At 49.9% G+C, this 26,091-nt stretch overlaps 1 protein-coding gene across 1 annotated transcript in view; it reads left to right on the top strand.

Annotated features, from left to right (window-relative positions):
* LOC126526721 (uncharacterized) overlaps positions 1-26,091 on the top strand; it is a 418,451-nt gene that overhangs the window by 61,029 nt on the left and 331,331 nt on the right. Inside the window, exon 2 of the mRNA XM_050174576.3 lies at positions 4,635-4,691. The gene's annotated coding sequence lies outside the window, so the exon portion shown is untranslated. The remainder of the gene's footprint in view (positions 1-4,634; positions 4,692-26,091) is intronic.

The following is a 26,091-nucleotide window of genomic DNA, read 5'->3' on the forward strand; positions in this document are numbered from 1 at the left end:
CAAGGACGGAAGGGAGACGACACCACAATGCGCTAACTTCAACAACTTGGTTTTCAGGAAATACACCTATATAACCCATTGCACAGTGGCACCACCTCATCCAAATCTTAACCATCCAAAAAAGCCGTCTCCTTATCTAACACGTCGACCGAAGGGGCACCAACACACGTATCACTATTCCGCCAGATAGCCGGAGCCCCAATAATCTCTCGCACACCTTTATCCTTGTGCTTCGCAAGAACCCGGCAGGATCCATACACCGGCGCACAGCCGCATTCCTGACAATAAGTTGACAGATGACCGTATTGCTTATTTTTCACGTTTAGGCCATGTTCACCATTCCGTTTAGGCCATGCACCATTCCGAGTACCTCTTTAAGAACATATTTGTAATGCCGTCTGGGCCTGGGCTTTTCGTTACATCAAGTTTTAATATGAGGTTATGTACTCCGGTCACATCAAGATTTGGAAGAGAGGGCAGATTGCGGCACGCGGAAAATGGGGGGTTGGTGCCATTATCGGTAGAAAAAACAGATTTAAAGAAGTTCTTGAAGGCATTGGCTATAGTTTCAGATTGAGAGCAGGATTGATCATTAAGAATAAAGAAAGAAGGTACAGAAAATGCAGGACTAATTGATCTCCAGAACTTAGATGGATTTTTTTCCGTAAATGTAGCCAAGGTATTATTAAAGTAAAAGCTGTTAGCCTCTTGCATTTTAGCTCTTAATTTAGACTTCAACGTGTTGAATAAATATACATTTTCCTTACACTTGGAATGACTATGCTTACGTAGCCGCTTAATGCGACGAGTGAGTTGAATTATTTCTCTATTATACCAAGGGTGTCCTTGGTTCGGTTTAATACATCTTTGGGGCACGTACTTCGACAGGCATTCACGGACAATGTCACAAAATTTAAGGAGCAGTGTGTCTACATTGCAAAGTTCACTACAGGAAATTTAATTTTAATTATACTTACACAGAAGTAAGTTGTGTCAATATTAGATGCTAGAGTGACTACGTAAGCATCAATCTGAATTGATTGCGACATGGTTTTTGCGCAGCTTCCCCCGTGCTAGTGGGAGCCTGCAGAGATTAACAAATGCCACGTGTTCTCAAGCGCTAGGCACACTTTCTTTGGCACGCGAAAAAATCGAGCGTGTCGCGAGAATTGAAATTGATGTTTTTAATTCACTGTAGCACTCAATTTTCACATATGGAAACGTTAATAATAATAATAATAATATTTGGGGTTTTACGTGCCAAAACCACTTTCTGATTATGAGGCACGCCGTAGTGGAGGACTCCGGAAATTTTGACCACCTGGGGTTCTTTAACGTGCACCTAAATCTAAGCACACGGGTGTTTTCGCATTTCGCCCCCATCCAAATGCGGCCGCCGAGGCCGGGATTCGATCCCGTGACCTCGTGCTCAGCAGCCCAACACCATAGCCACTGAGCAACCACGGCGGGTCATATGGAAACGTTATGTTTAATAACAGTGATGAAAAAGGCTTAGTTAATTCATTACAAATGAGATCATTAGGAAGAATACAAGAAAGCGAGACGCTTATCCAGCTTGCTGCTACCGGTATGCAATTGGCTTCATCGGCATAGAAATTTTAGTGTTCTTAGTCTTATTTTCTACATTTGGTGCATAGTAGCTGGGGCCAATTTTATGGAATCGTGTGGTGACCTGCTCATTGTGAGCAATGGACCTGTATTGTCCACTTTTGTGTTCTGGCACTGGTCATTTCAACTAATGATGCGTCGACTGCTACGAGACGCCACTGGCACATCCTAACTGATAGAGCGGCGGAGGTGTGGCTCGAATAAGCGCAGCAACCACGGGGAAATTGCGCCTTTAGCCATGCGATATTCAGCATGCGGCGGCAACGTGAGCACGCACGCGGATTTTACCGTCACGATTTCAGGCGCATGATCTGCCGCGGATGGCAGCGAGAACCGCCAAGCGGGCTTCTAATTGCTTTATATTGAAAAGCACTGTCGACATACCGGACATTTTGTCTACGCTTAATAAAACATATTATTATGCTTGACCAGCCGGCTCGATAAACTCGCATGACTGGCAGTTTTGACGCAACAATGGCGTTCAAGCGCTGCCTTCGTCCGAGATCGCCATGCCGAGTGTCGCGTTGGCTCGCGACCTCACACGCGGAATTGATGTGGGTGGGCTCTACCGCGTTGAGCACTCTTCTGCTCCTTTATCATTTAAAATTCTGGTCAATTCGCGCTGTTGGTTCACATGAGCTTTTTTTGTTAAAACGGACGTTTGGCCGAGTTGGTAAGCCATACGGAGCTTTTTTTGCTAACAACATTAATCATTGGCAAAGAGAAATTCGTTCCGATCAGAGCTTGTCTCCCCCATTTCACGATTTACTCTTTTGCAGTGGACAGGAAACGAGAGAAAACCAATTTGTTTCGTCGTAACAGCTCGGAGGCAATCGTGGGGCTCCAAGACGCCAAACGAGTGGAGTGGGTGCCGATGCACAAGAAACGCTAATAATGCAGTCACGACTTCCACACAAACAAGTGCGTCCCCCCGCAGCCAAGGCCGGCGGCGTTTCGCTGGCGCTCGCAAATAGCAGCACGCCCCTTCTACCAAACGCTCCTTCGACGGGCATTTGGCAAAAGAAGCAGTTTTCCTTAAGGCGCCCCTCGAGTTCAAGGCCCACGGAGTCACCGCGTATTTGCTCGCTTCAACGCCTCCGTATGTTAGCAGAAAAGCGTTCGAGCCTGCAACACAAATCTGGCTTCTGAGGACGAAAGCGAAGCTTTCGTATCCTCTCGGGTTTCCTGGCGTTGCTGCTGGTCCCGCTTGCGCGCGCCGCTGGGTTTCTTGCAACACCGTCAGATGGCGCTTGCACCTCCGTGTTCAATTCAATAACACACAACACAGACAAAAATAAAAATTAAAGGCAAAATAAAAATCTGAGCATGGTGGCAACTGCCATCACCCCGTTTCAAAGGGGACGCTCCTACCATCCATCCATCCATCCATCCATCCATCCATCCATCCATCCATCCATCCATCCATCCATCCATCCATCCATCCATCCATCCGTCCATCCATCCGTCCATCCGTCCATCCATCCATCCATCCGTCCATCCATCCGTCCATCCATCCATCACGTGGGGCTAATATCTGTGGACGGGAGAACTTAGGCTTGAAATTTAGTGTCAAAATATCAGGTGTTATTGTATTCGATGAAAACAGGGAACAGAGAGTTGCAATACGGGGCCAGGAAATACCTCGGGTAAAAGTATGCAAATACCTTGGTATATGGATAAACGAAGACAATAGATACATGGAAAACCGGAAAAAACAATAACAGTAAAGGGGAAGTGAAATGCAGCCATACTGAAGCACATAGCGCTATGGGGATACAATAGGTACGAGGTGCTCCGGAGTATGTGGAAAGGTGTAATGGTTGCAGGACTTACTATTGGAAATGCGGTTGTTTGCTTGAAATCAGGGGCACAAGCACGACTCAATGGGAACCAAAGTTCAACCGGACGCCCGGCATTGGGCGCTCACGGGAAGACTACAAATGAAGCTGTGAAGGGTGATATGGGCTGGACTAGTTTTGAAGTGAGGGAATCTCGCAGTAAAATTGATTATGAAGAGCGACTGAGGAATATGGAACAAAGTAAATGGACAGGGAGAGTGTTGAGATATCTGTACAGGAAAAACATTGATCCGCAGTAGAGGAAAAGAACTAGGAGCTTACCAGCTAGTATGCGGCCTGTAGGGTGAGGAACACAGCTACAAATACGTTAAGCAGAAGATCAGAGAGGCTGAAATAATCTCATGGGTGGCGACAATGGAAAGCAAACGTGCCATGAGTAACAACTCAAGTAGAGAAAGCGAAATCAGGAAAGAAACAATTTATGATAACTAAAAGGGAGGCTCATTAGATTTCGTAGCGAGGTCAGGGTGCCATAGAACACACACCTGTAAAGCGAGATATACGAAGGAAGAAGAAGCGTGTGCTTGCTGCGGTAAAGCTAGGGAAACAATGGAGAATGTTTCATTAGAATGTGAAGACATCTGCCCAACGGTCGATTTAGGCACTACTGGCTTCCTTGAAACCCTTGAGTTCAGTGAGAGCAGAGGAAACGTATGTATGCCTGCAATAGATAATAGTAAGAGGCGATTGGAAGATTGGTGGAAGAAAAGTGGGGAAACGGAAAAAAGCAGAGACGTACAAAAGCAAAAAGTTTCCAATAGGGGGTCAGGAAATTTGGTTGTGGGAGTTCATCGCGTTTCTTTTTTTTCTTTTCTTTTTTTAACCTGGCTAGGACAATAGGCCGTATAATAGCAAGAGCTTGGTGGCGCAACCCACCACCCCGTTCCAAAGGGGATGCTCATAACATCCATCCATACATCCATCCATCCATGAGACAGGCGTGAAATTTCGCGGCGAATTGACATGCTTTTCAGGGCTCCGTGGAGGTGACGAAATCATAAGATTTTGTGCATGCTTTGAGCGTGCTTCTGTTGCTGGGTTCTTTTTTTTTGCTTTTAAATAACAATTGGGTAGTTTTCCTTTTCTTCTCTCTCGCTCTCTTTTTTCGAGTGCGCGGGTGTATTTATTGTACATTTGGTTTTGCAGGATAGTCAGAGCGTCCTTTCGCGCCACGTGCTTCAACAGGTGCAACCGGGTGGGACGGTAAGTTTTTATAGCCTTTAAATAGTAGCTTGGAAGTGGCAAGACTAATAGCTATTAGTGGTTTTACTGTGTGCGCTTTGGTATCGGGAATATTGCTTTAGTAGGAAAGTGAGAGCCGGGCCGCGTGGTTGAACACATGCGAAAACATGTCGTACTTCACTCATGTGCGGCATTGATTTGCTTTTGAAACATCGGTGAGAATTACTTTGCGACATTTTAAGGATTTAGAGCCTGTGCGTATCGGTTTTTGCCAGAAGTCACGTGCTCTGCGTTATTATAGTATTATAGTACTATAATATTTAGAAAAAGTCGTGCAATACATGACAAGAAAGCCGGGAAAGCGTGCAGTAAGCGGGGGTGTCTCTCAAGGCAGATGGCTGGACGGATGAGAATGGAGAGGGAATCGAGTCAATCGGCACACAGGGTGATGTCGATGCTAGGCTGAAGAAAATGGAGACTTTCCAGGAAGAGCTTGTCAAACAGGTAGAATTAAGAGCTCAAAAATAGGGTAAATAGGGAGCGCGGTGTACAGAAAGGTAGTGGAAGAAACATTTCAAAGAGCCGAGGAAAAGGTGAACAGGGCCGCCATTGTGAACGAGAATGGGCGGAACAATAGAACGCAGTCCCCTGGCGTAGAGGGAGTGTCAGCAAAGCAAGTGGAATGCGTGCAGCATGTGGAGGAGGTAGCTGGAAAGAGCGCCACCTACCTTGAGGCCACCACACACAAAAAGCTAGCGCGCAGGGGTCAGTGCTCCTCGTCGAGTCCGAATCACGCGAAAGAGGACAAAGGGAAGCAGGGAGAGGTAGGAGAGATTGAAATGGTGCTTATCGCCGTTGACTCAAACCTAGCTAAGTACTCACAAGCAATTGTGGAGAGGGTGAAATGCGATAAAAGAGTGGCGGTGGGGCCATTTCCAGGGCAGGCACTGGGTTCTGTCATGGAGCGAGCAAAAGCAAAGCTCGCGGAAGATGCGCACGTACACAACCATGTCATAGTAGCAGGTGGGCTAAATTACGTCCTAAACAGCATAGGGACAGGACTAGCCCAGCCCTTGGCGAAGGGGGTGGACGACTGGCGCGAACTGTCCCCTCAGGTGCAGATCGGAGTGCGCACGGTGCCAGAGGTGCCTGTACGTGATGGACACGAACAAAGAGTCGTAGTTGCTGCTAATGAGTGGTATGGAAAATGAGTCGAGAGTAATGTTGCGAGGTTCTCGAAGTAAACAGGGAGGTGAGTAGGTGTGGTGGTTTGGAACGAGACGGGATGCACTTCAATTACAGGCTTGCGCGAAAAGTGGGCTGGCGACTTGCTGGTCGCGCTGTTGCTTTTTTAGGGGGCCCATGGGCACCCAGGAGACCAGAGTAAGTAGTAATGAAGGTCCCCTAAGGGAGCTTCAGAATAGCATCGTCGTCAATAACAGAAAAAGGAGGAAAGCAAGAAAGTGAGCTTGCCATGCAATAGGCTACATGAACATGCAGGGCGGGAGCAGAAATGAAAAGTGGGCAGATATTGAGGAGCAGTTCAATAAAGAACAAATAGGGGGGTATGCGGTTACAGCGACGCACCTTAGGCACTCGAAAGATCCGCCAGTGATTGAGAATTATGTTTGAGAAGGATGCCACATAACTAAGTCGTAAAAAAAGGGACTGGGAGTCGGAATGCCCATCCATCAGGGAGCCAAATGGATAAGAGTAAATTTGAAATGTCAAGAGCATCTTTCGTTATCAGGTACAATGAGTGGAAAAAACTTCGTTTGGCGTAACGTATTTGTGGACGGGAAATGATTGCACAGAGAAGAATAAAGAGTTAGTGGAATACATAAGTGCTGATATTAAGGGTTCCGGCAATGATGCAGGAATTATTCTATTAAGTGACATGAAGGCTCACATACTGGCTTTAGATGGTCATACCGACAACAACGGGAAGTCAATGCTTGCCCTTTGTGAGCAACATATCCTTGTTATTGCGAATACAGGGCCTAAGTGTGAAGGGCAGATCACAGGGGAAACGGGAACCAGCAATTGCCCATTGATTACTGGCTGATGACAGAAGGAATCCCTAATTACTTTGTTTAGCGCAAAACAACGGACACCAGAAAGACGACCCCCCCCCCCCCCCCCTGGAAAAGGCGTTACTCTCAACTGACATCATTTTGTTGCGTCCCTCTTTTATAGACAGCAGAATCGAGAGGAACATGCGCAGTGAGCACCATGTGCAGAAACCACCAACATCCCATCACAAGAGCGCACTCATGGGACAGAATAAAAAAAAACCATATTCAGCACTGTACAAGATTAAAGAATGCACACTAATGAACTGTGACGGCAATGACTGTATGAAGAAAGCTTCCGATAACTCTCGGGCGGTGGTATCACGGCTCTTTTTCAAAATCGTTGTATCACGAAACATGGCTTTGCACTTGCATATTTCCCAATATTGAGCCGATTGGGAACCTGTGCCTATTGGAATGGATCGCTCATGTTCTCGAAGACGCTCGTTAACACAGCGGCCTGACTGCCCTACATACACTTTGCCACAAGACAACGGAATCTTATATACCACACCGCCGCTGCAATCTACAAACTTGGCGTGGTGGTTTTCATAATCTGGTTCGTTACTTGTTTTAGAAATACGGCTGCACAACATTGGCAGTTTCTGAGGAGCAGTAAACACTACCGGAATTCGGTGTCTAGTGACGATATTCTTTAGATTGTGAGCCATTCTATGGCAATACGGCACGACTTCAGAGCTCTTCTTTTGTGTAACACAGTTTTTGCGCCGCTTCCCTTTCAGCTTCTGAAGCAAAACCTCACAGATTGACGTCACTACCACACTTGGGTAACGCGCAGCCTGCAGCCTATTTAACTGTGCAATGAAACTGGTTGGCAGTGTGATGACAGGATTTCATTAACGAAGATTCTAGACACATCAAAGCAATGGCGCGTTTCACAATCTCTGAGTGCACAGACGCGTAAGGTAAATGTTTCTTACGCGCACGTGACGAGTACATCCAACAGGCGGGCAAGGGTAGCTGCAAATCTAAAAGCGGAAGCCTACCGTCCCTAGATAGCTCATGTGTGAAAGTTAAACCTTTGTCATTATCATTGCCATTGTCATTCGTTGTTTTGCGCTAAACAAAGAAATTATGAATTCGCACCAACTAGCCCGCCAACGCATTGTGCTGGAAAGAAGCAATTCATGATAAGTTGAGAGAAATGGTCATTGATGAGGAAGGGTATAGCAACATAGGAAGTGACCATAATGTTGAATATGGTTGGGAAAGACAGCAAGGAGTGCAAAATGGCCAGCCCAAATTTTAACGCTGAACAAATAACAAATATAGTCACTAGAGTCAAAGAAGAACTTGGCAAATGTCCAAGTAAAGAGGGGGAATATAGTGAGCGTCTCAGTAAAAAGAAATACGTAAAGAGAAACAACATGTTCGTTGGAAAGGAAAAAGGAAACTGAAAAGCTGGTGGAGCAGGGAGATACGAGGAGCGATCGCCGAACGACAGAAAGCATCCTGAGAGCACAGGCAGGCAAATAAGGTGCAATTGCCGCAGGGCGAAGCAGCCAGTAAATGGTAAATATACCTGGAGGAAAAGTCTATGGTTGAAATACTGGTGCAAGCAAAGATAAAAGGTGAAAGTAAACGTTGGTTATCAGAAATAGGTGAGAAAAAGAAGGCCGCACCTAGAATATTCTGCACCAACATAAAATTATTAGTCAGGAAGTCCCCAAGAATACAACAACATATCCCAGACGAAGACGGAAACACACTGGAGGAGATGCTGAAGGAGGAGATGCTGAAGGAGGAGCTGAAGGAGATGTGGCCCGTCCGGTACAAGGAACTTCAGAGGAAGCTGGTTTAACGGAAACAACAGATATAGATTCCGATTCAGTGGCGCAAGCCAATGTAGTACCTTTAGGGATGATAATCTTTTCGGATGCCGGGTTTGTAGCGTACAGAAGTGCAGAGCCATGATCAAACCGAACAAGTCCTGATGCAAAGGCTATCCCTCTTGCGAGACAGCGTACCGATGGTAATATGAGCACGTCGCCGCAGTCAATGACGTAAGACGTGATGGTAACGATGCTTTGACGGCGAGGAGGTAGCGCGGTATCTTCTGCTGCACGCAAGTGAAGTGGTGCGTCATCTGCATGAAGTGAATAGGTCGTGTCGGTCATGTGGAGAACGCGTTGCCCGCAGCAGATGGAGGCGGAGGCCGCAGAAAGGAAATCCCATCCCAATACGAGCTGCTGGGCACACGAACTTAGCACTGCAAATTGTACGTAATGCAGAAGTCCATCGATGGAAATACGAGCAGTGCACATGGCGATAGGTCGAATGGCGGCCCCTTGAGCAGCGAGTAGCATAGGTCCATCATAGGGGGTCGTAACTTTCCGAAGTCGCGAACACAATTCACGGTGAATAACTGTAACACTAGCACCAGTGTCTATCAAATCTTCCACTTGTGCACCTTCTACTACAACCAATATATTGCACGCACGCGATGGAGGAATTTCTGTCCTGTCGTTCGATGCAGCTTTTCCTCCAAAAGCTGCATAATTCAGTTTTCCGGACGACGATCGGTGAATTGAGAAGCAGGTCTCAGTGGGGACGTAGAGCGGCGAAGGGGTGACGGCGAGCGGCGTCTCGCAAAACGGTACGTCTGAGCCGTCTCGAATGCTACAGTAGGCGACGGAGAGCGGCCGCGCGGTGGACCATAGGGACGGCGTTTGTCATGGAAGCTCCCTAGACGTTGGAAAGTAGCTCCGGGCGAAAAGTCATCCCGTTCGTATGCGTCATATCCGCGACGCTCGTCTTGCTGGCGCTTGCGGCAAAAACGCACTATGTGGCCACGATAGCCGCAGTAGTAGGAGATGGGACGAGGAGGACGCCACTGCGGATAGCTGGTTTGGGTAGGTGCGTTGGTAGGCATGGAAGCGATGTGGGCCGGTGTTGGTTTTGGAGACATCGGTGGAACGATGACTGGAGTAGCTGCGGCTACTTGTGCGTACGTTGATGGGGCCCTAGGGGTTAGAGGGTCCGTGTGCGCTGCACCAGCCATGGACGCCTATTCCTCTTTGATGAGAAGGCATAGGCACTGCGACTAAGCCAAGATACTGGAGCTCTTCTCGAATTATTGCGCGTATCATTGCTCGTAACGTAGGGTCGTCGGCGGTAGCGTTTGCAGTGGTGTCTGGCTGCAACCGTACTGATTCGAGTTCGTCAAGGCGCTGGCAAGTAGCGACGATATCAGTGACAGTAGCGGAGTTCTTGATGACTAAAGCATTGAAAACAATAGCTCCGATGCCTTTGAGGATGTGGCGAACCCTGTCAGATTCAGTCATGGCCGTGTTCACGCGCCGACGAAGAGCAAGCACATCCTCGATGTACGACGTATAAGATTCCCCGAGCTGTTGCTTGCGGGTGTCGAGCGTCTTTTTTGCGAGGGCGGATCGAACAGCCGGTGTGCCGCAGATTTGGCGGAGCTGCTGTTTGAAAGCGCCGCAGTTCGTGAAATCAACCTCATGGTTGAAAATCTAAGTCTTCGCTACTCCTGTCAGATAAAAGGCGACGTGACGCAGCTTGGACGCATCGTCCCAACGGTTAGCTGAACTCACTCAGTCATAGTCGTCCAGCCAATCCTCGACGTCTTCACCGCGAAGTCCAGCAAACAGATGGGGATCACGCTGGTGCCCTCTGACAACCCAACCTGGGGTAGCCGAGGTCGAGATGGTGGAAGTAGAAGTGGCTGTTGGCTCGTCCTGCGAAATGCTGGCGGATAGCTGGCACAATCGGCGACCCGATCGAAGCCCCAGGAGGTTGAGCGGGGAGTCAGGGGACGGAGGACCGAAGAGTACATTCCACCACTTGTGACGCAGCAGTTATCACGACTTTTATTCCGCGTGAAAGATGCGGCGAACCGACCACGCCCACAGCACGGATCACACTCGAGAGCCAGCCCCACAAGCGATGATGAAGAAGAACCCCATATGAACCCCACATGATGATGATCATGTACAGATGACAAAGAATAGCTTATAAATTCCGACAATATATACCTATATATATATATATACACACACACACACACACACATATATATATATATATATATATATATATATATATATATATATATATATATATATATATGTGGGGGTTTTCTTCAAAGTTCAGCACGCAGGACCCGACGTAACATACGCAGGAAAGAGACGACGAACATTTTGGAAGACTTCTTTCACTTAACGTTTTCGGCTGGTGGACCAGCCTTCGTCAGAGCACAGTACAGTATATATATATATATATATATATATATATATATATATATATATATATATATATGCGAAGGTTGTGGGTTCGGTTCCCACCTGCGGCAAGTTGTTTTTTCAACCACTTTAATTTACATTAATTTATCGTTTCTTTATTTCATTTATTAAGCACAGGTAATTTCCCCTATGTTGTCCTTGGTGTCAGTGTTTGTAGGCTTCTTATGATATGACTACTAAACAATCAGGACCCTCGGTTAACCCCCCCCCTCTCCTCGTTTATATATATATATATATATATATATATATATATATATATATATATATATATATATATATATATATATATATACCAGCAAAAAAGCCGTTCTGGGTCCGGGTAAATATTCACAGTGAAGTAGACGCGCGTATGAAGCGGTTTATTGACGTTTCGGCCGGGGTCCGGCCTTCATCAGAATACATTGCATGGTGTCAGCACAGTTAATATACATGTGCCTATCAACCAAATGAAGATACGTTTACATAAAAAACGAATAAAATGGGCGAACAAAATGCATCCGAACCGTTCAAAGGATAGCTGACACGTGTATAGACCAATGGCGATTGCAAACATCTCATCTAAAATACAAAGCATAAAAACGCACCGAAAATAATTGTAAAAACCAATCGCCACGTGACAACCAAACGTCAATATATGCTCAATATGTGCTATGTTATCAAGCGAACACAGACACAGAAAAAGAGGAATAGCGACGTACTAGTAGAAGAAGGGACCAGTGACGGGCTACAAAGACAGGCAACTCAATTTTCCTACGCATTCATTCATACCACACGCGACGGTATCAAACTTATATATAAGGAAGGATTCGCCGGCTTCTCTATCATGATTTGAACGAAATCCAGATTCAAGCAACGTGACTCTCAGTTTATCAAGTGAGTGGTCAGGAAGATGCACGTGTCTTGAGATGGGCAGGTTGGGCAACGTGTTAGCGTGGGATTTATGATTGTTAAAGCGGAACCTGAAGGCCCTTCTGTTTGTCTGATGTACCGTTTTTTGCAGAGCGTACATTCAAGCATGTATATTACGTTTTTTGTGTCGCAGTCGAAATCGCCTTTGTTTTTTAAACAAAAGTTTGAAGACGTACTAGTAACCTGTTGCGATGTGACCATGTAGGAGCATACTTTACATCGCGGTTTTCGACAAGGATGGCATCCGATGGCATCAGGGCAGTCAGTCTTATATGATGATGCTAGTATATTGTCACGTGGTCGTGACGTTGAATAACACAGTAGCAGTACTGTGAACGACAAAACTAACTTTTATTGGGCGAACCTGTGCCCACAAAACAGGCTACACTTATAGCACAACGATAGCGGCGAACACGCTCGGCGATCGTCGAAAATCTGCTCAGCGGGTCAAGCGCGTCGGCTTTTATACAGCAGTCGTCGAATGTTCCAGACTAATCGCTGGGACCCGCGTGCCTTCCACAAAGTTCTACACCATTCGCGTCAGGCGAATAAATCAGATAACACAAGGTTCGGCGACAACAGACTGCGGATAGAAGCATCGATAACTTTCCAGAAACTTCGGATACATGCAAGCGCGTCCCGCGCTGTGCGATAAGATTTGTTAGGCGGCGAAACGTGGTCGCCCGATAAATATAAGTACACGTGTCAATACCCCCCTCTTAAAAGCCATCGTCCCGATGCTACAAATATAAGAGAGCGAAACACAAAAGGACACTTATTAAACATAATTAACAAAACAACGAAAAGAAATCAAGTCCAAAGGTCAGTTACGCGAAGTCCCAAAGTTCGTCAACGCTGGTGGTACGGCTTGAGTCGCACAACGTGGACAATTTCAGGTCGTGAGCGCCGCCGCTGTGACAGCGAAATGCCGTCTGGCACGACCTCATAGTCCAGTGCGCCAATACGTCGGATGATCTTGTACGGTCCGAAGTAGCGACGCAAGAGCTTCTCGCTCAAGCCTCGTCGGCGTATAGGGGTCCAAACCCAAACACGGTCACCGGGCTGGTACTCGACAAAGCGTCGTCGGAGGTTGTAGTGTCGGCTGTCGGTCCTCTGCTGGTTCTTGATCCGCAGGCGGGCGAGCTGTCGGGCTTCTTCGGCGCGCTGGAGATAGCTAGCGACGTCAAGATTTTCCTCGTCAGTGACGTGCGGCAGCATGGCGTCGAGCGTCGTCGTCGGGTTCCTGCCGTAAACCAACTTGAATGGCGTGATCTGTGTTGTTTCTTGCACCGCCGTGTTGTAGGCGAAGGTGACATACGGCAGGACCGCGTCCCACATCTTGTGCTCGACGTCGACGTACATCGCTAGCATGTCGGCGAGGGTCTTATTCAGCCGCTCCGTAAGACCATTCGTCTGCGGATGGTAGGCCGTTGTCCTCCTGTGCCTTGTCTGACTGTAGTTCAGAATGGCTTGAGTGAGCTCCGCTGTAAAGGCCGTTCCTCTGTCGGTGATGAGGACTTCTGGAGCACCATGTCGCAACAGGATGTTCTCGACGAAAAATTTAGCCACTTCGGCTGCGCTGCCTTTCGGTAGAGCTTTAGTTTCAGCGAAGCGGGTGAGATAGTCCGTCGCCACGACGATCCACTTATTTCCGGTTGTTGACGTCGGAAAGGGTCCCAGCAAGTCCATCCCGATCTGCTGGAATGGTCGGCAAGGAGGCTCGATTGGCTGTAGTAATCCGGCTGGCCTTGTCGGCGGTGTCTTGCGTCGCTGACAGTCTCGGCATGTTCTGACATAACGGGCGACGTCGGCGGTCAGGCGCGGCCAATAATACTTTTCTTGTATCCTCGATAGTGTCCGGGAAAAACCGAGGTGTCCAGCGGTCGGATCGTCATGTAGGGCGTGCAATACTTCTGGACGAAGTCCTGACGGGACAACAAGAAGGTAGTTGGCGCGGACTGGTGAAAAGTTCTTCTTCACGAGGAGATTGTTTTGAAGCGTGAAGGAAGATAATCCGCGCTTAAATGCCCTGGGGACAACGTCGGTGTGCCCTTCCAAATATTCCACCAGGCCTTTTAGCTCCGGGTCTGCCCGTTGCTGTTCAGCGAAGTCTTCCACGCTTATCATGCCAAGGAAGGCATCATCTTCGTCATCTTGCGGCGGCGGGTCAATGGGGGCGCGTGATAGGCAATCGGCATCGGAGTGTTTTCGTCCTGACTTGTAGGTTACAGTGATGTCGTATTCTTGTAGTCTGAGGCTCCACCGTGCCAGTCGTCCTGAAGGATCCTTTATACTCGCTAGCCAACACAACGCGTGATGGTCACTGACGACTTTGAATGGCCTGCCATAAAGATAAGGGCGAAATTTAGCTGTAGCCCAAACGATGGCGAGGCATTCCTTTTCGGTTGTAGAATAGTTGCCTTCCGCTTTTGACAGCGACCGGCTAGCGTAAGCTATCACCTGTTCGACTCCGTTTCTCCTCTGGACTAGAACGGCACCGAGGCCTAGGCTACTGGCGTCAGTATGGATTTCTGTATCGGCGTACTCGTCGAAGTGCGCAAGTACCGGCGGCGACTGCATGCGTCGTTTGAGTTCTTCAAATGCGTCGGCCTGCGGCGTTTCCCACTTGAACTCAACATCACATTTAGTTAGACGTGTCAACGGCTCGGCGATGCGTGAAAAGTCCTTGACAAAGCGCCTGTAGTAGGCACACATGCCAAGGAATCTACGCACTGCCTTCTTGTCGGTGGGCTGCGGGAACTTTGCGATGGCAGCTGTTTTCTGGGGGTCGGGGCGTACTCCGGATTTACTGATGACGTGGCCTAGGAACAGAAGCTCGTCGTAAGCGAAGCGGCATTTTTCTGGCTTCAGAGTGAGCCCTGATGACTTGATGGCCTCTAGTACTGTGGCAAGCCGCCTAAGGTGATCGTCGAAATTTCCGGCGAATACAACGACGTCATCCAAGTAAACGAGGCAGGTCTGCCATTTCAATCCCGCTAAAACCGTGTCCATCACGCGCTGGAACGTTGCAGGCGCCGAGCACAGTCCAAATGGCATAACCTTGAACTCGTAGAGGCCGTCTGGGGTGATGAAGGCGGTCTTTTCGCGATCTCTTCCGTCAACTTCTATTTGCCAATAGCCAGACTTGAGGTCCATCGAGGAGAAGTACTTAGCGTTGCAGAGCCGATCCAATGCGTCGTCTATCCGTGGAAGGGGGTATACGTCCTTCTTCGTGATCTTGTTCAGACGACGATAATCGACGCAGAAACGTAGGGTTCCGTCCTTTTTCTTCACCAGGACAACAGGGGATGCCCATGGGCTTTTCGACGGCTGGATGATGTCGTCGCGCAGCATTTCGTCGACTTGTTCTCTTATAGCTTCGCGTTCTCGCGGCGAAACTCGGTAAGGGCTTTGGCGGAGTGGTCGAGCGTACTCCTCGGTGATTATGCGATGCTTGGCGACTGGTGTTTGTCGAATCCTCGATGTCGTCGAAAAGCAGCTTTTGTATCGTCGGAGCAGACTTCTGAGCTGCTGTTGCTTAATCACTGGGAGACTTGGATTAATGTCGTAGTCTGGTTCGGGAACCATGGTCGTCGGGGTAGATGCGGCGGAATCCGAGAGGACAAACGCATTACTTGTTTCCAGAATTTCCTCGATGTACGCGATCGTCGTGCCCTTGTTGAGGTGCTTGAACTCCTGGCTGAAGTTTGTCAGCAACACTTCAGTTTTCCCTCCATGCAGTCGAGCGATCCCTCTTGCGACGCAAATTTCACGGTCTAGCAGTAGACGTTGGTCGCCTTCGATGACGCCTTCTACGTCAGCGGGTATTTCGGTGCCGACCGAAATAACAATGCTGGAGCGGGGCGGGATGCTCACTTGGTCTTCGAGCACATTCAAGGCGTGGTGACTACGAGGGCTCTCCGGCGGTATCGCTTTATCTTCCGACAGCGTTATTGACTTCGACTTCAGGTTCATGATTGCGCCGTGTTGGTCCAGGAAGTCCATACCGAGAATGACGTCTCGTGAACACTGTTGGAGGATAACGAAGGTGACAGGGTAAGTCCGGTCGTGAATGGTAATTCTTGCCGTGCACATTCCTGTCGGCGTAATCAGGTGTCCTCCAGCGGTCCGAATTTGAGGGCCTTCCCATGCAGTCTTAACCTTCTTCATCTGGACGGCGATGTGTCCACTCATGACTGAGTAATCGGCGCCTGTGTCGATTAAGGCGGTGACTGCGTGGCCGTCTAGAAGCACGTCGAGGTCGGTGGTTCTTTGTCTTGCGTTGCAGTTGGGTCTTGGCGTCGGATCACGGCTGCGTCGTGTTGAATTGAAGCTAGTACGTCGCGTCGTGAAGTCGTCTTTCGTCGGTGCAGTCTTGGCTTCCTGACTTCCTCGGGATGGCGGCGCGTCGTCATTATGTCGTCGAGATGGTTTCTTCGGCGCTTTCGTCGGCGGCGGAGGATCTTCGTCAGTTCGACGAACAGCAACCGCACCTCCATCGGTTGCTGCTTTTAGTTTTCCGGATATGGGCTCGCTGACCGGCCCCGGGCTGGGCCACTGTATGGTCGGCGCTGCGGCGACAGGTAGCGGCCTGGTGATGGCGAACGCGACGGTCGTCGAGAGCTCCATTGAGTAGCGGCGAGGTAGTCGGCGATGTCACGTGGGCGCTCTCCAAGCTGTGGACGCGGCGCGTTAACGGCGAAACCTCGCAGTCCCATCTCTCGGTATGGGCATCGTCGGTAGACGTGACCTGCCTCTCCGCAGTGGTAGCAGAGCGGGCGGTGGTCAGGAGCGCGCCAAACGTCAGTCTTCCTCGGGTAGCTGCGCTGGGCGACGGGTGGGCGTGCTGGCGGCGGCGGTGGTGGTCGACGGAATTGCGGCGTTACGGGGCCCTGGCGCGGTAGTGGAAAGGGACCTTGACGGCGGGCGACGGCGGCGTAGCTCATCGCTTGCGGCTGAGGCTGCGGTGGTTCTGGTTGCACCTCAGGAACTCCAAGCGATCGGTGCACCTCTTCTTTTACGATGTCGGCGATCGAAGCCACTTGAGGCTGCGACGAAGGCAGGACCTTGCGCAGTTCTTCGCGCACAATGGCCCTGATGGTCTCACGCAGATCGTCCGTGGCCAGTGATTGAATTCCTGCGTAGGGGGTAGAGCTTGTACGGCGGTTGAATTGCCGGTTCCGCATTTCGAGTGTCTTCTCGATGTTCGTCGCCTCACTAAGAAACTCTTCGACGGTCTTCGGTGGGCTTCTTACCATCCCGGCGAAAAGTTCCTCCTTCACACCACGCATGAGTAGGCGAACTTTCTTTTCCTCGGCCATATCCGGGTCGGCGTGGCGGAACAGACGGGTCATTTCTTCCGTAAAGATGGCAACGTTCTCGTTTGGTAGCTGCACTCGGGCGTCCAGCATAGCTTCGGCCCTTTCCTTGCGCACGACACTTGTAAAGGTGCACAGGAAGCCGCTACGGAACAGGTCCCACGTAGTCAAGGTCGACTCCCTGTTCTCAAACCACGTTCTGGCGGCGTCTTCTAAGGCGAAGTAGACATGCCGCAGCTTGTCGTCGGAGTCCCAGTTGTTGAATGTCGCGATTCGCTCGTAGGTCTCCAGCCAAGATTCCGGGTCTTCAGTCGCTGCTCCATGGAAGGTCGGTGGGTCCCGGGGTTGTTGTAGGATAACGGGGGACGCTGGGGCAGCCATTGAGGTTGTCTTGACCACGATCTTCTTTGTCGCCTCAGGTAGAAGTCCGTGCTCTGGGGGCAGGCCTTGCAGTCTGCGGCTAGCACGCTGGTCTTGGGCGGTGTCGGTTTTGTCCTCGGGCTTCGGGCTTGGATCGCGGCTTTGCGGGGGCGTTCGGTACATGAACGCACAAGCACCTCCACCAGATGTCACGTGGTCGTGACGTTGAATAACACAGTAGCAGTACTGTGAACGACAAAACTAACTTTTATTGGGCGAACCTGTGCCCACAAAATAGGCTACACTTATAGCACAACGATAGCGGCGAACACGCTCGGCGATCGTCGAAAATCTGCTCAGCGGGTCAAGCGCGTCGGCTTTTATACAGCAGTCGTCGAATGTTCCAGACTAATCGCTGGGACCCGCGTGCCTTCCACAAAGTTCTACACCATTCGCGTCAGGCGAATAAATCAGATAACACAAGGTTCGGCGACAACAGACTGCGGATAGAAGCATCGATAACTTTCCAGAAACTTCGGATACATGCAAGCGCGTCCCGCGCTGTGCGATAAGATTTGTTAGGCGGCGAAACGTGGTCGCCCGATAAATATAAGTACACGTGTCAATATCTCGAATATTTCTAGCTTTACGGTATACTGCTTTAGGCGGATCAGAGAATATGTTTTTGAGGCGTTCACTTTGCATTAGAATATTGTGGTGTTTCTTTAATACATGCGGAATACTTGAGACAGACGCAGTGTGGGTTAGGAGAAGATTTATCTGGGGTGAGGGAGTCGGTTTGTTCTTAATGCAAAGAAGCGTCATTCGGTCATGCACGTCTACGCGCTCTATTGCATCGTGAATTAATTGTGGTGGGTAATTGTGTTTGGCTAAAGCGTTTTTTAGGGTACCGCAATTCTTTTGAAACTCTGATTGCTCAGAACAATTTCTTTTAAAACGTAAGGCTTGGCTATAAGGAATGCTAGTCTTGCAATGTTTAACGTGACCGCTATCGAAGTGCAAATATTGACATCGATCTGTCGGCTTTTTGTATAGGGCAGTAGATAGTTTATCATTTAGCACTGAAACGCTGACGTCAAGAAAGTTACTAGTAGATGCAGGATACGTGTGAGAAAATGATATGAATGGATGGACATTGTTAAAGTCAGATATGAAAGAAAGCAGTTGCTGTTCCCCATGAGGCCAAATAAAAAAAACATCGTCCATAAATATATTGGCGTAGTTCGGGCCAATTCGCGTGCCCATAGACGTCTCACTAACTTGCACATAGTGCTGTCCTTCAAGTTCGAAGTTATTTAGTTCTAAAATAAGGGCTAGCAAAGTTGCCAATGTGTCGCTATCGATGAGTTTCTCAGGTGATACACATTCGTAGCAATTGACGACTGCCATGATGCCATCAGAATGTGGAATGTTAGTATACAAAGATGCTACATCAAGTGTGACCAAAAGAGAACCTTGAGGAATAATGAGATCGATTATATCCGACAGGAAGTGGGTAGTGTCTCTTACGTAAGAGGCAAACGTATCTGGGATATTACTAATCAGGGAATCTACGTACCTGGACAAATTTTCTGTGACTGTACCTATACCAGAAATGATGGGATGACCTGGGTTGTTTATGTTATGTATTTTAGGTAAAAGGTAAAAACGACCAGCAACAGGACTTAGTGGAATTAGAGGATGAACCGCATTGTCAGGCACCTTTTTCTTCTTGACGAGATCTAGCACTCTGCTTTTGATCAAAGATTTATATTGCTCAGTGGGGTCATGATCAAGGCGTTTATAAAACGTCGCGTCTGCTAGCTGTCTGTGGGCCTCTGCGGCGTAATCCGACATGTTCATTATGTTCTTGTTCATTATGTTCTGTTCATTATGGACTTGTTCATTTCCTTCAAATTATGATAGAGAAGCCCGCGAATTCTTCCTTATATAGAAGTTTGATACCGTCGCGTGTGGTATGAGTGAATGTGTAGGAAAATTGAGTTGCCTGTCTTTGTAGCCCGTCACTTGTCCCTTCTACAAGTACGTCGCTATTCCCTCTTTTCTGTGTCTGTGTTTGCTTGATAACATGTCACATATTGACGTTTTGTTGTCACGTGGCGATTGGTTTTTATAATTCATTTCGGTGCGTTTTTATGCTTTGTATTTTAGATGAGATGTTTGCAATTGCCATCGGTCTATACACGTGTCAGCTATCCTTTGAACGATTCGGATGCATTTTGTTCGCCCATTTAATTCGTTTTTCATGTAAACGTATCTTCATTTGGTTGATAGGCACATGTATATTACCTGTACTGACACCATGCAATGTATTCTGATGAAGGCCGGACCCCCGCCGAAACGTCAATAAACCGCTTCGTACGCGCGTCTACTTCACTGTGTGTATATATTGTAAGGAAGATGAGGAACGTGCGCGCAGTCAGCAGCATCGGCAGCATCAAGCGCGCAGCAGAGGCTCGAGCTCGGGGATTGTGCTCGCTGCATCGTAGAACCGGCGGTCGCTACGAACCCCAATAAACCTCCTTTATAAGGGGTGGAGCCGTGCGGGGTAACGTTCCACTCTACCACCCTGGAACTCCGTTCTCGGACGCTACCCTCTGCCATGCCGGACACCGACCAGCAGACTCTTCCATCGCCACCCATCCCTTGCGCTGGCACCGTTCGCCAGCGGGAGCCTCCCATCTTCAGCGGAACCGACGACAACGACGTTGAAGAGTGGCTGTCGTCCTACGAACGGGTGAGCCTTCACAACAAATGGAATGACTCGGACAAGCTGGCTTACGTGTCATTCTACCTCGTGGGCGTGGCCAATCTCTGGTTCAGAAATCATGAAAGGGATATCCGAACGTGGTCGTCGCTCAAGACGTCGATTATCGAAGTATTTGACCGACCCGCCGGCAGGAAACTCCAAACCGAGCAGCGTTTGCGTACACGCGCACAGGACACGGGTGAGACATTCACCAGCTATATAGAAGACGTTCTCAATTTGTGCAGGCGCGTGAACGCTGCCATGATGGAAGCGGAAAAGATCAAGCATGTCATGAAGGGAATCGATGATGACGCGTTCCAAATGCTTCTGGCCAAGGAACCGCGCACTGTTGGTGACGTCATCAGCTTGTGCCAGAGCTATGATGAATTGCGTAAGCAGCGAGCTCTGACAAGGCGACATCCCACACCACATGCGGCATCACTCTGCAGCCTACCACCTGCTCAGAACAAGCCCTGATAACGCAAATCAAGGATTTCGTCCGCAAAGAAGTCGCACGACAGCTATCTCTGGTGTCCGCCACTCAGGAGTCTGCCAGCACTTTGCCGTCTCATATACGTAACGTGATCCATGAGGAGGTCGCGGAAGCGCTGCCGGCTGTTCACCAGCAGGATGTCGTGGCTACACCAGTCACTTATGCTACGGTTGCTGCAATGGCCCCTCGCACTGTGCCCGTGGGTCGCTTCCAGCAGCCTGTGCACCGCCCTCCACCTCCCGTCCCCTGGACCACCACTGCCGTCGCTAACCCGTGGCGTACACCGGACAATCGCCCTATATGCTTCGCATGTAGGTGTCCGGGTCATGTCGCAAGGTTCTGCCGCCGCCGCTCGCAGGCGTTCGATGACGATCGCCGAGCGCCCTATGTGCCGCCTGATTCAAATGCGCCTTACGGACCTTTCGACCCTTCACCAGCTTGCTCCCAGACTGATCGCCGTCCTCGCTTCGAACGCCTCCGGTCACCATCCCCACGTCGTCGATCGCTTTCAAATATGCGTCGACGACCCGTAGTTCCTGAGGCAAGAACTGCGCAAGTGTCGACATGCCGAAGTCCTCCTCCTTTACCTGCCAATGTCATTGATGTGCTTATCGAAGATGTCGCTACAGTCGCCTTAGTCGATACCGGTGCCGCTATTTCAGTTATGGATGCCAGGTTTTGCCGTTCGCTTCGTAAAGCGAAGACGTCTCTGTCTGGATTGTCGCTCCCAACGGCGAGTGCTCAACCCATTCACCCTACCGCTGCTTGTACTGCCCGTGTGATCATACAGGACGTTTTGTACACGATTGAATTCATAGTTCTTTCATCGTGCTCCCACGCCGTTAGTCTAGGATAGGATTTTCTGTCACGTCTCAATACCATCATCAATTGTGCTCGGGCTGAGATTGAACTTTTCCACCTTGGTGACCTGGCCTCGGTCGATGCTCGTCCTGCCGCTAAAATTGTCGTGAAAGAAGACACCTGTATCCCCCCGTGCTCGTCAGCATTCGTACCAGTCTTCTGTAGTACCATATCCGATGGGACGGTCTTCTTCATGCCCTCTCGTCCCTTTGTTACCCGAAAAGTGCTTCCTTTGCCCTTTGCAGCTCTTGACCTTGCCGCCGGTGTGAGCACGATGCCCATTTACAATCATCTTTCATCGCCGCTATCACTGCTCCGCCGGGAATGCCTTGGTTACGTCGAGTCGGTCGATTCAACACGATTTGTCTCCGTCCTCGACGAAGTGTCTTCTACTGCCGCCCATGAACCGAGTGCCCTCTCCGTACCAGACTCAACATCGACTGGAGTGTTCAGCCCATTCATCGCTGAAGATCTGACGCCTTCGCAGCGATCTCAACTTGTCGCAATCCTTCAGCACTTCCGCCTTTCTTTCGACGTTGCACAAACCTCTCTTGGCCGTGCATCGACAGTCAAGCATTACATCGACACTGGCACTCACTCACCCCTGCGACAAAGACCATATCGCGTGTCCGCTACGGAACGTCGCGTCATTGCAGACCAGGTCGATGACATGCTCCGTCGAGGCGTCATTCAACCTTCCCAAAGCCCATGGGCCTCTCCCGTGGTCCTCGTCACAAAGAAAGACGCTTCCATCCGCTTCTGTGTTGACTTTCAGCGGTTGAACAAGATCACGCTGAAGGGCGTCTACCCATTACCACGCATCGATGATGCTCTGGACTGTTTGCAGGGAGCCGAGTTCTTTTCTTCGCTGGATTTGCGGTCAGGCTACTGGCAGGTTCCGATGGCAGAGGCCGATCGCCCGAAAACTGCCTTTGTTACACCAGACGGCTTCTATGAATTCACCGTCATGCCTTTCGGACTTTGCAACGCACCTGCTACGTTCGAAAGAATGATGGATAATGTTCTGCGTGGCCTCAAATGGAAAATATGTCTGCTATCTTGACGACATTGTGGTGTTCGCCCCTGATTTCCCAACACACCTGCTCCGCCTCCAGCACGTACTCACTTGCTTGACCAACGCCGGGTTGCAACTTAACTTGAAGAAGTGTAGATTTGCTGTTCGTCAGCTAACAATTTCAGGCCATGTAGTGTCAAAGGAGGGCATTCGCCCGGATCCCGAGAAGCTACGTGCTGTTACTGCGTTCCCAAAACCTACTACTATGAAAGAGCTACGCAGTTTTATCGGCCTCTGCTCTTACTTCCGGCGATTCGTTCGAAACTTTGCGTCAATTATATCACCTCTGACGCAGCTCCTTGGCGGCGCTAGAGATCTCTCATCATGGTCTCCAGAGTGTGCCGACGCCTTCACAACCTTTCGCCGTCTTCTCACGACGCCTCCCATTCTTCGCCATTTTGACTCACAAGCGCCAACCGAAATCCATACCGATGCAAGCGGTGTAGGCCTTAGCGCTGTGTTGGCACAGCGTCAACCTGGCCACCCAGAATACGTTGTCGCATACGCGAGTCGCACGTTAACCAAGGCGGAGACCAATTACAGCGTTACAGAAAAGGAGTGTTTGGCCATTGTGTGGGCGCTTGGCAAGTTTCGCCCATATTTATACGGCCGATCTTTTGACGTAGTGACCGACCACCACGCACTATGTTGGCTGTCGACGCTCAAAGATCTATCGGGCCGCCTTGCCCGCTGGGCATTGCGAATCCAAGAATAGGACATCCGCGTGGTGTACCGTTCTGGGCGAAAGCACTCCGACGCTTACGCGCTATCCCGATCACCGCTTCCCCCGAAGGCCAGTGACGACTCCCCCTGCGATTGCACATTATCCTCTCTGGACGTTGACACTATCGCTGCTGCACAGCGTAATGATCCCTGGACTGCATCTCTGCTCGACCTTCTCTCGGATACGTCGAAAGTTCCAGCGTCACGTACGCTTCGGCGCCAAGTGCCTCATTTTGCGATTCGCGACCAGCTACTGTATCGACGCAACTATGCCCCAGAGGGACGCACCTGGCTACTCGTCATTCCGAGAATCTTGCGAGCAGAGCTCTGCTCCTCGTTCCACGACGACACTCAGTGTGGCCATGCGGGAGTCTTCAAGACCTACGAAAGACTTCGCCACCGCTATTACTGGCGGGGAATGTATAATTTCGTTCGAAAGTTCGTCCGCTCTTGTCATGAGTGCCAACGCCGGAAAGCGCCACCGCACAATACCACCGGTGAACTCCAGCCTTTACAATGCCCATCCCGACACTTTGATCGCGTGGGCATAGATCTCTACGGGCCGCTTCCGTTGACTCCTGCCGGCAACATGTGGATAATTGTTGCGGTAGACCACTTAACCCGTTATTCGGAGACTGCTGCTCTACCAAATGCTACAGGTCAGGAGGTCGCCAATTTCCTACTTCGTCGTTTTCTCCTTCGTCATGGAGGTCCACGTGAACTTTTAAGCGATCGAGGCCGCGCCTTCTTATCTGATTTCATCGAACAGCTGCTTGCTGAATGCGCTATTGTTCATCGTAAATGCACTGCTTATCATCCACAGACTAACGGTACCACGGAACGCTTTAATCGAACTCTCGGTGACATGCTCGCCATGTATGTCTCACCTGATCACTCTAATTGGGACCTAGTTCTTCAGTTTGTCACCTACGCCTACAACACCGCGACTCAGGCCACTACCGGATTCTCACCCTTTTACCTTCTTCACGGCCGTCATCCTTCGCACACCATCGACACCATTCTGCCCTACCGGCCGGACCCATCTGAATGCCTGCCGATCTCGGAAGCCGCCAGACAAGCAGATGGATGGAAAAACATTATTTTCGTCAGAACGCATGTGCGGACGATTCCGTGCTAGATGGCCATCAGCTCATGGCTGACGGCGACCTGGGTGGCCCACTCCACGGCCCTGGTCTGGACGACCGGGTCTGAGCTGGCCAACACGGCCTCCTACTGCTCGAGAGAAGGATCACGCATAATATCCGCCGGTGGCGGCGCTATGCTACAGCTCCATAATATGTGGTCATAGGTGGCCAGTTCCTGGCACCATTCCGGCTGAACGTCCGGGTAGATTTTGTTTAACACGTATGGGCTATAGAAAGATCTCGTCTGCAATCTTCGCCAGACGCTTTCCTGCGCCTTCACCAATTGCTTGTCCGGTGGAGGGTAAATTCTCCGCTCAAGTTTGTAATGGTTAGTAATGTCGTGAAAGGACACCAGCCCATCTCTCGTGGACCTCCCTGGAACGTCCGGCTCACCTGCTCGGCTGACGAAACCTCGAGCATTCATGTGAGCCGCCTCGTTCCCAGGGTTCCCAGAGTGGACCGGTACCCAGACAATTTCCACCTCCGTAGTCCCTCGCCCCGTGGCCCGATTTAGTAATCCTGCCGCTGTGGCAGAGATTCTGCCCCTCGCCAAATTTCGGATGGCTGTTTTAGAGTCGCTGAAAATCAGGTCAGCTTCAGTATTACCTATAGCTAGCGCTATCGCCGCCTCCTCTGCAGTTTCTGAGGAGCGGGTTTTGACTGATCCAGAGGTGACTAAGCGTCCCCGCCCGTCCACCACCGCAACTGCAAATGCGTCCTTGTTCTTATACTCGGCGACATCTACGTAGACTGCCCCGTTGTACTTCCCGTACTTAGCATGTAAAGCTCTGGCTCTTGCCTTCCTACAGTTCTCGTGATGTATCGGATGCATATTTTTAGGTAAAGGTTTTATGTGCAAGCCCTTGTGCATTTCTCGCTTCACCTGAATTTTCATGTCCCCAGCTGGAGGATCAACTCCAATGCCGATCCCTTCCAATATATCCCTCCCTACTTTCGTTTTGGAAAGTCTACTGAGTTGCATCGCCAAGTGTGCCTCCCGCAGTTCTTCCAAGGTGTTGTGCACCCCTAATCCCAGCAGCCTTTCGGTAGAAGTATAGTTAGGCAGCCCAAGAGCCGCCTTATACGCCTGTCTAATCATAGCCTCCACCTTGCCTTTCTCCGTCGCGTCCATCTTCATATAAGGCGTCGCATACACTATTCTACTGAGCACAAACGCCTGTACCAGCTTACACAAGTCCTTTTCCTTGACGCCTTGTTTACGATTGGCGATTCTCCTGATAAGTCTCACGGTAGCATTGACAGTATTTTTGAGCCTTTCCAAGGCCTCCCTATTCTTCCTGTTAGTCTGCAGATACAGCCCCAGGATCCTGATCGTTTGGACCTCAGCGACCGGTGCACCCCCCACTTTCACCTTCAGCGGTGGTGGCGGCAGATAGTGCCTCGCATGT

Source organism: Dermacentor andersoni, chromosome 8 (genome assembly GCF_023375885.2).
Source record: "Dermacentor andersoni chromosome 8, qqDerAnde1_hic_scaffold, whole genome shotgun sequence".
NCBI classification, from domain to species: domain Eukaryota; kingdom Metazoa; phylum Arthropoda; class Arachnida; order Ixodida; family Ixodidae; genus Dermacentor; species Dermacentor andersoni.